This window comes from Malaya genurostris, chromosome 3, assembly GCF_030247185.1.
Source record: "Malaya genurostris strain Urasoe2022 chromosome 3, Malgen_1.1, whole genome shotgun sequence".
Classification (NCBI taxonomy): domain Eukaryota; kingdom Metazoa; phylum Arthropoda; class Insecta; order Diptera; family Culicidae; genus Malaya; species Malaya genurostris.
In genome coordinates, this window is record NC_080572.1 from 239,410,665 (window position 1) to 239,424,683 (window position 14,019).

General features: G+C 38.0%; 2 protein-coding genes across 7 annotated transcripts in view; one reads left to right on the forward strand and one right to left on the reverse strand.

Moving 5' to 3' along the window:
* Positions 1–14,019, forward strand: part of LOC131438595 (HIV Tat-specific factor 1) — a 188,283-nt gene that overhangs the window by 58,319 nt on the left and 115,945 nt on the right. The window lies entirely within an intron of this gene.
* LOC131438596 (uncharacterized) overlaps positions 1–14,019 on the reverse strand; it is a 259,391-nt gene that overhangs the window by 26,920 nt on the left and 218,452 nt on the right. The window lies entirely within an intron of this gene.

Sequence of the window (14,019 nt, forward strand, 5' to 3'; positions counted from 1 at the left end):
GGCGCACAGGCCCAAGATTTCTACTTCGATTGACTTCAAAACTTGACAAAACATTCTTGAAATGTTTTGTTATAATAAATTATAAAAGAAAAAATATGATTTTTTGAAAATGTTAGACCCTACAAGTAATTAATTATTTCCATTGGAGTAATTAATTGTTTCCATTGATTTTATAGACAAAAACCTTCAAAAGCTCCTCAAAAGCTGGTTTTGAAAGGCCGTGTCCATCGTCATTCAAAACCTACTGCACCAATTTGTTTCAAATTTTGCACACATTTTCTACATATAAAAAACCAGACCCGAACGTTTTCCTTTTCGTTGTTTGTTACTTAGGGGAGGTTTAACAGCTACAAAATGGCGGATTTTTTCGTGAAAAATCGTAGTTTTCACTTTGAGCAACCACCAAAAATAAAAAAAAAAACTACAAGGATCAGCCCCATGGGGTTGTTCGAGCCGTTGATGTGGAACAAGGCAACCAAAACTTCTAATGATCTACAATCAAAAAGTTCAATTAATCCGAACCAACACAGAACATCATTTGTCTTGATTTGCATTTGTTTTATGACCGACGAAATCACACCATTATCCCAAATGTATGCAATTATATCTTTGTACACACTTGCGATTTCGATAATTAAGCTTCTCTTCGCCAAGCTTGTGTTCAAGTTTTTTATGCAAGCAGTTTTTTTAGTGTTAAGTTTCTCTACCATTCTGCGATTTCGGTTGAAGCGATAAACTATTTCTCATTATCAATCGAGTTCATCTATTATAAATTAGAAATTAATCTTAATGTTGTCAATTTCTCATGAGGAAACGACATAACATGGAATTCCGAGCTTGCATGACATAAGATCAGAGTATACCAATTAAAGGCTGGCGCAAGTGTGTTTTAGGGAATTTTAAAGGACTATTTTCACGTTTAAAATCTGATTTTCTCAGAAACTGTGACGAATATCAAAAAACCCAACAGACAATCTCTAAGAAATTTAGTTTAGATTATTCTGTGAAAATTTCAGAATGATTGTTTGACTTTAGCGGTCGGGAAAGTTTTTTTTTTCTGAAGGAAAAGTTGCATAGCTGAAAATGGCAACTTTCAAACTGTTCATTGAAAATCTCGCCTTCAAAAGCATGGATCAAAAATCTATCCTGACAATGTCTAGATAATTTAGTTTAGATGCGATTAGTGCATAAAAACATATATGTTGTCGCGATGAAAATTAAGTGAAAGTTATTTTTGTGGAGGTAAGTCGATTTATATGTCGGCGCCATTTTAGTTCCCTGTTAACGTAACGAAACATGAGAGAGAAATAAAATCGGCTCATCAAGGCTGCCAAACAAGCGGTAGCTTTATTGGATTTTATGTGATGTAGTCAAACTTGTACCCGAAAATATCAAGACTTTCTTGGCCACCCGGCCACATCGAGAGTCTTTTTACACATTTACGAGAGAGCATGGAGAGAAATGTAATACGCACAGCGAGCGACACGGTTTTACGCTAACAACTGGCATCAGCCCTTAAAACTTCAAATCGTTTTATGGCACGTTTTTGTCTTGCTGTCTAGCAACAACCTACCTCTAGCATGCTAGGAATAGGACTGAAACGTTAGCTTTAATTTCGCTTCTATTTATAGATTCGCGTGCTTCCAACAGCTTCGCTTTTGCATCGATTGACCAATCAGAGCGAAGCTCTCTCTTTGATACATCGCTTACTCCTTCAAAACCGTCGACTATGGCAGGGAAATCCGGTATGCTGGAGATTTTTTGCAGACAAAACAGGACACTGCTAGCTATTAATCAACATTTCAATGATATACAATTCAAAATACATGGCTATGAACATTCAAATCAATACGTAGAAATATTTCCTATCAAATGATGAAATAATATTAATAATTGATACAAAACAGACTGAGCTGTAAGTGTTTAAAACCTGACCACATTTCTACGTGTAGTTTGTGATTTGCACCCCTAATAAAGATGTGTTCCACATCAAAAAATCGAACAGAAACGTTGGTGTCTAGAAAAACTTCTACTCTAACTATGCTGCATTTATTTGTTCACTTCTGATTAGTCTGCGCTGAGATACAGTGGGCACCGTAAATCATGATTTTTAAGAAGCGTTCTCAAAAATTTTTCCTCGAAAAAATATTATGGTCATTATTTTTTGGCAATATTGCCAGTTATAACGATTTTAACATATTCGTTAACTCCTCAGTATTGTGATTTTACAATTTTGAATCACTTCGTTTGTGGATTTGGAATATTTACGCTGCATTCGGTACTGTTTCTCAACTAGGCCCCACTTGAACCCTCGTCCAAAAAGCTGCTTCATCAGAGAAAATGGTTTCTGATCAAGCTCAATTATTATGATTCTCTGTCCGCTTTTACAGGGTCCGGCACTCGAAGTGTAACCAATTAAAATGGCCATAAATTCAGTTTGGAAAATTACTTTTACTTAATTCAAAGTACAAAATGTGTAAAAATAATACAAAATTCAGAATCAATTCACTTTTGCTCGATATGACCACCTTTTGCCTTGACTTGATGACTTGAGAGAGCGAAGGAGTTGCTTCGTTTGGCCGAATGTGACTTGCAGGTATTTTGGCCCACTCGCGGACAATAACTTTTTTCAGCGCCTCGAGACTGGTGTATCTTTTAGTTCGGACTTTGCTCTCCAAAATGGCCCAAAGAGAATAATCCATTGGATTCGCATCTGGTGAATTCGAGAGCCATTGTGTGGACGTGATGAAGTTCGGAACGTTGTTTTTCAGCCATTCTTGGTTCACTCGAGCTTTGTGAGACGGTGCCGAGTCCTGCTGAAACGTCCATGGTCTGCCACCGAAATGTTTGTCTGCCCACGGCTTCAAAGCAATCTCCAGAATACTTTCCCGATAATATGTCGCATTTACCTTGACGCCAGGCTCGATGAAAACGATTGGAGAGCGCCCATCTGCGGTTACAGCGGCCCAAACCATTATCTGTTGCGGGTGCTGCCTCCTGGTGGCCAATCGATGACTCAAATTCTCGTATGAACGGTCGGTCAAGTAAACCCTATCGTTTTGAGAGTTTACGAATTGCTCAATTGGAAAAATTTTCTCCTCAGAAAATACAATGTTCGGAAATTGACCGCTTTCGGCCAAACGAAGCAACTCCTTCGCTCTCTCAAGTCAAGATTTTTTTTTCGCGTTCACTTTTGGCAAAATGCTTTCTTGCGCTTGTAAACAATACAACTCCGAACTGTCATTTAGCAAATTTCTAGAGAGCTGATGCCCGTGCGTCAGCTGCGCGAGCGGTCTGAAGTTGTTACACTTCGAGTGCCGGACCCTGTAGATGTTTCCTCATATGAATTGTGCTAAGTATCGTACTGAGGCTGATATGAATTCCTAAAACTTTGGTTTCACACAAACGAATTATCGGATCTGAAGCTATAACTTTTTCCTGTTGTTTGAACGAGGCTCTCGATTTCTCTCGGCATGGTAAGTCAACTACAATTTTTGTCTGTTTGTACTGCTTTCAACCAATTTTCAGCAAAATTTTTCGAATTTTTGAAAAAAAATTAGCTACCGCAGAGTTGTGCGATATTTTTAACACGGATCTGTACGAAAAACGGCATGAAAATTAACAAACTTCTTAAAATTTGTTATCAACACCTATCACATCCATCAAATCGAAGGAATGACACGGACACGAGCCAGCTCAAAATTGAACTCAAAAGCAATTCATTCATATCGTTCGAAAGGGCGCTATCGGGATGCCAATATCGGAACATCAGATGATGCGCAGCATGAAATAACAAAAAAAAGCAAACGGCAATAACCGGTCACGACTTGCGTATGTCATTTGTAATACCTGCTTACGGTTCGGCCCCTTGGTCCCAACGGGGAGCTTTCCTTTTGTGGTCCCAAGCCAAGTGATATAAGTCTATTGACATTGAAAACCGACCGCGTCTCCGGGCCGCGTGCCAATCCATCACACATCTGTGCAATGCTGCTGCGCCACCACGGACGCGTCGGTAGTTGGGAGACGGGCGGCGTCGCAACCGGTTGAATCACCGTTAAATGGTTCGCCAGTGGACAGGCACGCGGGAGCACGAGATCATGGCCCTTAGCGCAGTGCAGAAGTTTTTCCTCCGTCGTTTGTTTTTCTTTCGCTGGCCTGTGCCTGTGCATCGAGGGCGCCCGCAACCGGAACGGGTCGCCCAAGATTGGACATGAAAAGGGAGAGATCCGGCGGAACCGGTTTAAATATATTTGTTTACATTGCGCACGCGGGCTTTACCCGATATGGCAAACGTCGGTGCCGTCGGTGCGCACGGATCTGCTGGCCAGACATGCTGGGAAGTGGAACCCAGACACGGGTATGATTACTCGCACGCAATCCGGATACTAACGAGTCGAGGGGTGGATTGATGATGGTAATAAAGTAGATTTAATGCGTACAATAGCTGTGCGGGGGGAGGTGTTCGTATCATCTCCACGGGAACATTGACGCCCACCGTTAATGGTTTGGCTTGGGTGCTGACATGAGTCATCACATAAGACTCTTTCGCAGGATCAAGCAAGTCGGTCAGGGCTCATGTCGGAGAACCCCTCGCTGATATTCCACAGAGCAAGCGCGAAAACGAACTAAAAGAAAGATAATCACTGAAAGGCAGATTGCGCCGCAATCAGGCTGCACTAATTTAGTTTTCAAAACACACCACACATTGTTTCGCCGTTCGCCATTGGAAGGTGTGTCACTTCGAAAGTGCGGAAACCCTGAAAGGGGATTGAATTGATTGGAAATCAATCAAAACATATTTTGTTCGTGCTTATCGAACTGCGCGCCGGCCGTCCAGCATATTTATGCCGTTTGCGGTGGTGGTGATCTGCTGGAAGGGGCGTTTCATGGGCAGAGAAAAGAGAAAGGAAATCCCTGCCTGCATTTCTGTCTTCCTGCCTGGCTGCCTGTCTGTGTCCGTCCTTATCGTTTAGTCTGGCAGGTACACCAGCCTACCGCTTGGTACAGCATCTTGGATTAATTCGTGCACTCGCTTCAAAAGAGATGCCGCCGGATTTCGCACAAACGAAAGTTGCCGACAGCGTGATATTAGTGTCGTGTTCGGTTTGGGGTCAACCACGGCCAGAATTGAGTGATCGTGTTCTGGTCAGAATTGTTCGTTTCCCGGAATCAGTCCGAGAAACGAATCTTTGGCCATTTCAATCTATCGAGTGTAAAAGCTGACCTGAAACGGTATCCAATATCGTGTCCAACGTCAAGTGTTCCGTTCAAGCTTTCAACCGTTTCATGTGCACGACTATTGGGGGTGTACGATTAACAAGCTTCATACGTATCAGTCCCCAGGAAAGAGCTAAAAGTTGATTGGATTTTAAAATGAGTTTGTCAAATCGATTTTAACATCATAATGCATCGTACCTTGTGCTCCACAAACAGCCCGCTGGGGTTGACTGTTTGACTAATTTGACTTGAAGCCATTGAAAATCGAGTATAAAATACCAAGTATTGATGAAAAATATCGGTTCATGCTACCATGCAGAGACTTTTCATTATATGCTTATGAAAAGGCATTCAAACGCTGCCATTCGACACCGATTGTAAATTTATTACTATTATTGTTAATTAATTTCTACTGAAATTCGCGCTATTCATGAATCAGTTAGCAGTGCTTGCGCGTTCAAATATTTATTAAATTCGGTTATTGGGAATTAATTGATTTTATTCTAATATAATAGTTCATAATTGGAATTGGAATTGTTGACTTATAATGACGCGAGTGGAGATAGTATACGAATAATTGTAGTGGAAGTATAGGAAAACAAATACTTAACGCATGAAAAGCTTCTTCTGTGGAAATGCTCGAAAGTGAAAATTACGGCAATCAATAGTTAGTCGTTGAAGTTTCCTTGACAATTCCCGAGTAGTACACGTAAAGAAATCCGTGACTGTTGTCATAGTTAAAAAATTATGAAACCAATCATTTTACCTTCTCATGAAAATTGTTCATGATTTATGTTAAAAAGGATTCAAATGATGAGCAATAAGTCTTCTCCCATAAAAATTATTCGTGGTAAAAAAAGCGTAACTTAAGGAATGTATTTCAGTCAAAATTTGTGACTCCGTAACTATCGATCAGAGGACTCACTACAGAAAAGCTCAGTACTGATTTTTTTGCAAACGCGATTCTCACTGTGAAACTGATTTCACTTGGTAAAAATCAGTTGTGAAAAGTTCACTAACAAACATTTTACTCGATGATATTTAAGAAAAAAGTTCGCACATTGATATCGCTGATACGATTTTCGAGCAGACAATGATTGGAAAAAGAACGTCCATAGCCGTTATATCTCAACTCTTCGCAGAATACATGATGAATAAATTCGTCGATGAACTAAAACCGAACCCTTCGGATATGTTTTTCCTCATTCGAAATAGTGTATAAATCGACGAAAGGCTGTTTTGATTCTAGCTGTTTGATTACACTTCACTGTTCAGATTAAACGCTATTTAGTAAGAATTTGATTTATAGAAGTAACAGGAGCGCAGCTATGTAAGCATGCCTCAAGCACACAGCATGCGCTGCGTTTGAATTGGCATTGCGATAGCCTGCGCTCCTGTTACTGCTGCGTATGATATTCAAGCTAAGTTGACTTATAATCAGCTGCACATCATCAGCTCAGATATATTTGATATTTATTCGGTAATACCGTGGTGATGGAGTAATATCATCAATAGAAGCAGCAAGTGTTATGATACCTAATTGTTATAATGCTAATAAAAACATTAATAATAAAACAATCACAAAGCATGGTATAAGGAGAGTATCGAAAATAAGCTTTTGATTTCAAAATATGATAAAAAAAGATATTTTATTCAAACTAAAAATTGATCCTTTATTGTACGAGGGTAAACTTGAGCATAATAACCGGATGAAATTTAAGTTATTCCTTCACGAATTTTCCAACTTTTGATCGAACGCTCTTCATCAAGTTCCGGACGAGAGTTGCATCGCATTTTTTGGACGCTTGAACCCAAGCGAGCATGTTCCCAGCTGCCCTAACAGTCTTCTGGAAGACCCTATTCACGATTGCCCAGTAACTTTCGATGGGTCGAAGCTGAGGGAAATTTGGTGGATTGATATTTTTCTCAACGAAATTTATACCCTATTCCGCAAGCCAATTGAGAGTGATTTTGGCACAGTGAGCCGACACTAAATCCGGCCAAAACAATGGAGGTGTACTATGCTTCTTATATAAAGGCAGCAATCTTTTCTGTAGACACTCAGATCAATAGATTTCTGCATTTATAGTTCCGGTAGTGTAAAAAATGGTTGACTTCAAACCACAGGAACATATTGCTTGCCATACCAGTGCCTTTCGATCGAATTTGTCTACTTGAATCGACCTGTCCGCATCGCTCACATCCTCCCCAACGACGACAGTAAAGTATTGTGGACCTGAAAGGGTTTTCGAGTCCTCATTTACATAAGTTTCATCGTCCATCAAAACGCATGCAACCGGACACTGCAAAAGACGCGAATACAATTTCCGGGCCCTTTTTTTTTATTTAAAAGATATTTTTTATTCAGGCCTATTTGCGTACAAGCTTTACATGGCCGATTGAGCCGATTTTTTAAATAAATTTTTTTTTTGAGTTGGATCTCGTTGTCACCCTTTTTCTAAGGGGGAGAGGAGCTTCCATTTCCCTCCTGCGAGGATTGAGGGGCACTTCGTTCGTGGTTCGTCTCGTCATCCATTGCCACATCGATGGTATTGTTGTTAGTTTCATTGCTAGTTGCTGTAGATGCGCCTTGTTGTACATTGTTTGCAGTTGCTGGTTGGTTGGATGGTAAGTTGTTCACTGCAGCTAATGCACTTTGTTCTATAGGGGATACGTTGGATGGTTTCGTTGAAGGGGATGCTTCACTGTTGTTGGTGACTGTTACAGGTGTACTGGGGTTGCTTTGGGTTGGTGTGAAGGAAGCACCGTTGTCCTTTGGTGTAGTTGTCTCCTTGTCCAGTTTATCACATGGCTTACCGTAGTGAGCAGCTTTTTGGCAATATTGACATGTGGCCATCTGATTGTCATAGGTAACAAGTGATTTGCACGGAATTCTTGTATCTTGTCCAAAAATCACATAAGAAGGTATAGCCTTCTTCAAGTGTATGCGTAATAAACGTACACCATTTAGAATAACGGGGAAAAAATTCTTCCACTTTTCTTTTTCGATAGAGAGAATCTCTCCGTATTGGGACATAGTTTCGCGAATATAAGAATCGGTGACGTTTGAGGGAAGATCATGCACACGCACTTCTATAGCACTATCATCCATATATACTGGAATGTTGTACCTAATGTTCTCGTGCTCCACATAGTGCACATTGTTATTGTCTTTTGCGAATTGAATTGCATCCAACTCTATAAAACTGGATGTAAACAACATTATTCGTCTTATTGCATTGAAGTAAATGCACACGTTGAATGTCAAGCTGCATTTGCTCCTTAAGCAAACCTTCAAGTTCTCGTATCGAAGGTCGAATTTTGCACAGCCTGAAGTCAACAACAATTGTATTCTTTCGTGTCGGCGGTAGCTTTTGTTCGTTTGGTTCACTCATTTTCGAGGTCTATTGTTCACTACACAATACTGTACTTGGTTTCTTCTGTTTCCAACGTAAGCGGTTTTGTTTTATCGACTGACTTGGATGAGATGTAAAACCGAACTGTTCCGGGCCCTTGTTGCTGCTCGCTTCTTCTGTTCTACACTTTGTTTCGAAATTTTCTGCTTCTTGTAGGTCTTCAGGTGATTACGCCTCTTGATACGCTGGTTCATTCCGACACTCGTTCCTGCTTTTTTGGCCGAATCACGTGACATTGATTAGTTCTTCATGATTAGAGATACCACTTTCTGGTTCAGTTTCGGGTTGGAAGAACCGAGTTTTCTGCCTCTTCGTGGTAGCTCATCCAAAGAATAGTGGTTCCCAAACTTATTGATGATGGTTTTAACACTGGAATGATGAATTCCAAACCGCTTCGCCAATTTTCACATAGTAATACCCTTCTCACTCAGCCATGTGTCCAGAACCTTAATTTTCACTTCCTTTTCAATACGCGACATTTTGAAAACGCAGAATTTCAACCGCACAAACAAGTAAACACTCGAAAGCTGACAGCCAAACGCACAGCATGCTGTGATCTGAGCATAAAAAGCATCACAAATACATGCGTACAACACAAATGTATGTGGATAGTTTATGTTCGATAACTCCGTACAGCTGATTGAAAAATATTAGCCAATTTAGCTTGAATATCATACGCAGAAGTAACCGGAGCGCAGGCTGTCGCTGCGCCAATTCAAACGCGCCTTTCAAACGCCTGCTGTGTGTTTGAGACATGCTTACATTGCTGCGCTTCTTTTACTTCTGTAAATCAAAATCAAACTAAATAACATAGGTATTAATCTAAACAATGCAGTGTAATCAACCAGCTAGAATTAAAACAGCCTTTCGTCGCTTGATGCTTGATTTCGAATGTGGATACAAATATTGTTGTTAATATTCACCACCGAAAATATCGCTGTCATTATTTCTCAGTTGCGAATTTATTCAGTAGAGATTTCTTCAGTGATGAAAATATAATAACTGACACTTGCACAAACCACTTCGGTGTGGAACTGAATCGTAATGGAAATTCAGCATCGAAATATCGTCGGAGACTTTTCTTCCGTTCGATTATCTCTTTAGCAATATTTCTTTGGCTGAAAATTCGTCATCAAGTTTCGCTGACTCAAAAAAAAACACTCGTGAATTTCTAGATTCATAGTTCTGTGGATGCTTGTTTCATGCATGAAAATCTCGAAAGTGATTTTTTCAGTCGCTGAGTTTTTTTTTTCAGAAAATCTTATGACTGATTTTTTCACGAGTGATAATGAAATGAATTTCTTCTGGTCATGATTTTCCCAATGTTTGAGATATTAGTAAAGAAAACTGGATGACATAACTGGATGATGTGAATACGAATAAAACTGACACATTTTCTGTACTTATCCGAAAATCAGTTAGTCGATCGATTGTGTAAATTGTGCAAGCGATTCCTTTTTCACTACTAGAATTTGAAACGGTGCACCTAAACCAAAGTACGACTTTTTTATGATAAAATAATGGTTGCGGTAATATACTGAACTCACTTGCAGAATCCAGGTTCAGTTCATGAGCTGAATTCTGAGCTTGAGTTTAGAACCAGAATTGAGGAACTGAATTCAGTTCAATAATTTAATTGTGGAATCCAAGTTCCGAATTTAGTTCCAGCATGCAGATTCTGTAAGCTGGAAATAAATTCTGAAATTGAATCCAGAATTAAAATTTTGAAACTGAATTCAAGAATTCAATTATGATTCAGGAGTCAGTTCTAAAATATTGGTACGGAGCTCAGACATAAATTTAGTGCGAGAATTCAAATCTTATATAATTAATATCTTTAATTTTGTTCCAGAATATCGAAGTTGAATTTCTAAATCGAAGTTCTGAACTCGAATTCTGAACTTAAATTAATAAACTCACAAACCATTTTACATATGTTTACGTTTCGTCTTTGACTCTTCAATGCATAGCAGTTAAAATTAAACTGCTTAATGCAAAACTCGTCAACTAAGCAGACGTAAAGTTCATGCTATTTGCAAAATATTTTGATATAAAATATGCAAAATGGTTTTACACGCCTAGCATAAATTAGGGGGTAAAAATTAACCTTCCCCCTTCAAATTACCACCAGCAAACCGAAACTTGTTTTGTCCGAGGCGTCTGTTTAGACATTACACTTCGTGTTTTGCAAATAGTATTAACTCTGCGTCTGCTTAGTGGTTCAAATTGAACTGCTATGCACTGATGAGTCAAAGACGAAACGCAAACATATGCATTCCCTGATGGTGCCACATACTTTTGCGTATGGACGTACTTAGATACTAAAGTCAAATGGAATTGAAAAACCTTTTTGCCTTTCTCTATAGAAAGGTATTAGAATTGCTGGAAAAACCGACTTTCGAACGGAGCCTCGGAGACCCATAGTGTTATATACCATTCGACTCAGTTCGTCGAGATCGGAAAATGTCTGTGTGTGTGTGTGTGTGTATGTATGTGTGTGTGTGTATGTGCACTTTTCGAAGATATTTGAACGCGCTCAATTTTCTCAGAGATGGCTGAACCGATTTGAACAAACTTGGGCTCGTTTGAAAGCTACTGTCGGGCCATTGATCAAGTTCGAAGATCAAATGGTTGTGACTTTTGGTTCCAGATATATGATGGTATAAGTGACGTAACCGACAAAACACTTTGATTTTTACCGCTCTTATATATATATATATATATATATATATATATATATATATATATATATATATATATATATATATATATATATATATATATATATATATATATATATATATATATATATATATATTTATATATATATATATAATATATATATATATATATATATATATATATATATATATATATATATATATATATATATATATATATATATATATATATATATATATATATATATATATATATATATATATATATATATATATATAAGGGTGCCAAAATTTTGGGATCAACTCTATTTTCGTAAAGTTCTAGTGCTCAAAAGTTTAAGCACCTCGAAAAAAGCCTTCATGCAAAATTTGACCTAAATCGAACATGCTTAAGGGGTGCTGCCCGGTGGTAAAAGTTTGACAATTTTCGATCTTGAAAAAGCACCATAGGGAAGAGTACATGAAATTTCCAAAATTGAAAATTTTTTTTGATGCCAAAACTCTTAAAACTGCATAAAACATCGAAATTTAGTGTCATCTCAAAAAAATTTTTTTTTGAAAAAATCAACTTTCTGGGACTTTTTCATATATTTTCTAAGTCCCAAAAAGTCGACTTTTTCAAAAAAATTTTTTTTCGAGATGACACTAAATCTCGACGTTTCATGCAATTCTAAGCCTTTTGGCATCAAAAATTTTTTTTCGATTTCGAAAATTTCATGTACTCCCCCCTATGGTGATTTTTCAAGATATATGAAAATTCCACTAAGTGGATTAAGAAGGGTTTTTTTAGATTAGCATCACTGATTTCAAATAGGCAACGCAAATATCAAGCACTAGTTTGGAAAAATGATGCTGACTGTGTGACATAAACACTGAAGCATGCTTTTGTGAACTACTTGAATCAATCTAAATGAATTTGTGTAAAAATTAGTATCCGAAATTATTTAATAAAAGTATGAAATATATTTTCATGAGACTGTAACGAAAGAAGAGAAAGGCATTATCACACCACTAGGTGGATTAAGAAGGGTTTTTATACTAAATTTTGAAATAGTGAGTAAAATGAAGTAATGAATCCATGTTTCATCCATTGTCATATATCGACGCCAAAAAACTGATTTATTGTTTGTAAATATGGCCAAACACTGCTCCCAATCATCAACACATTGTTATTTTTAATCGATTGTGAGTAAACGTGGCACCCACTTTGAAAAGAACTTTCTCGTGGTCAATTGTTCATGCATAATTGTGAGACTTGTTCGCTACAAAACTTGTAATTCGCTACAAAACCTGGACACCCCTTAATACGAATATCGATACATGCTTGACAATAGTCAGGAAGGCGGATATTCGGGACCACCAGAAGGTCGCAATGGTGAAGCAAATATTGCAGAAGAGGCCACATTCTTCGGTACGCACTGTGGATAGAAAAATAAAAATGTCTTCAACTTTCGTGCATACTTTCAAGCACCGGCAAGGTATGAAGTAGTTCAAGGTGAAAACTGTATCAAACCGTAATGATAAACAGAATGTGACGCATAAAACCCAGGTTCGCAATCTGTATCGCGAATATTCGTTTTCCTAAGCAGCTTCCCAGAATGTTTTTTAAACTGCCATGCAACGGAATGGCGCGGAGGAGCATTTCAGGACAAAGAAAAGGGACGAATTTCCCAAAAAATATTTGATTTGTCAGCCAATATGTAGCTGCGGTCGAACAAGCTCAAGTTTAATCATTAACGGAGCAGTAAACAAGGAGATATAAGAAATGGCTAGATAAGCGATTGATTCCATTCCTACGCAACTATGACGTTCCCTCGCTTTCCTGGTGTGATTTGGCATCTTATCACTACGCCAAAGATGATTTTGAATGGCACAAAGCGAATTGAGTCCATGTTGTACCGAAAGAGGCAGGTTCACCTAACTGTCCGGAGTTACAACTATAGAAAAGAATTGAAAATCTTGGTCAAAAGCTGCAACCGAGCAGAGAAGTCTGCACAGACCCTAATGGCTTGAGTAAACTCAAAAGTTTGAAGTTTTTTCATGCCGTCTAATTAATTAACTGTAATAAGTTTCAAGATGACTGATAAAGAACAATTAAATGAATAAAAAATGCTTCTTGGATTGAACTAACAGAAAATTTGTTTATGCGGTCAAGATTTTGTTGCGAACAAAATTTCTTAAATACACTGCCTTCTGATGTCTTTACAGCCTCAGCTATCTCACGCAATTTCAATTTATGATTGGAAGTAGCTAATAACGAGTGGGCTTTTTTGATGGAGCAGAGACCGGATAATACTTTTGAAGCCATTGCTGTGCTTGCACAGTATTTGTTTCATAAAAAAGCAGTGATCAATTAACATATGATTCTGTTTTAAATCCATTGTTTTGAACATGACACAAGTTGATTCACTTAAATAACTGTCAATTTTGTCTGACTAGTCGAAATATCTTGAAATTTTACATATAGTCTTTTAACAATTGTAAATTCATGAACGTCATATGAATTTGACTATAACAGCGTCAACTGTGTGTCAGTCACACGACTAGTTGAGTGATCAGCCGTTTAAAAGTTTTTTGTATATAAAAATATATTCCGAGCTAATCAGTCTTTTCAAGAGTTTGCTGTCACATCTCATCCAAATCAGTCGATAACATACATGATTTTATGTACTAAACGCATTTAAACTAAATTATCTAGACTTTGT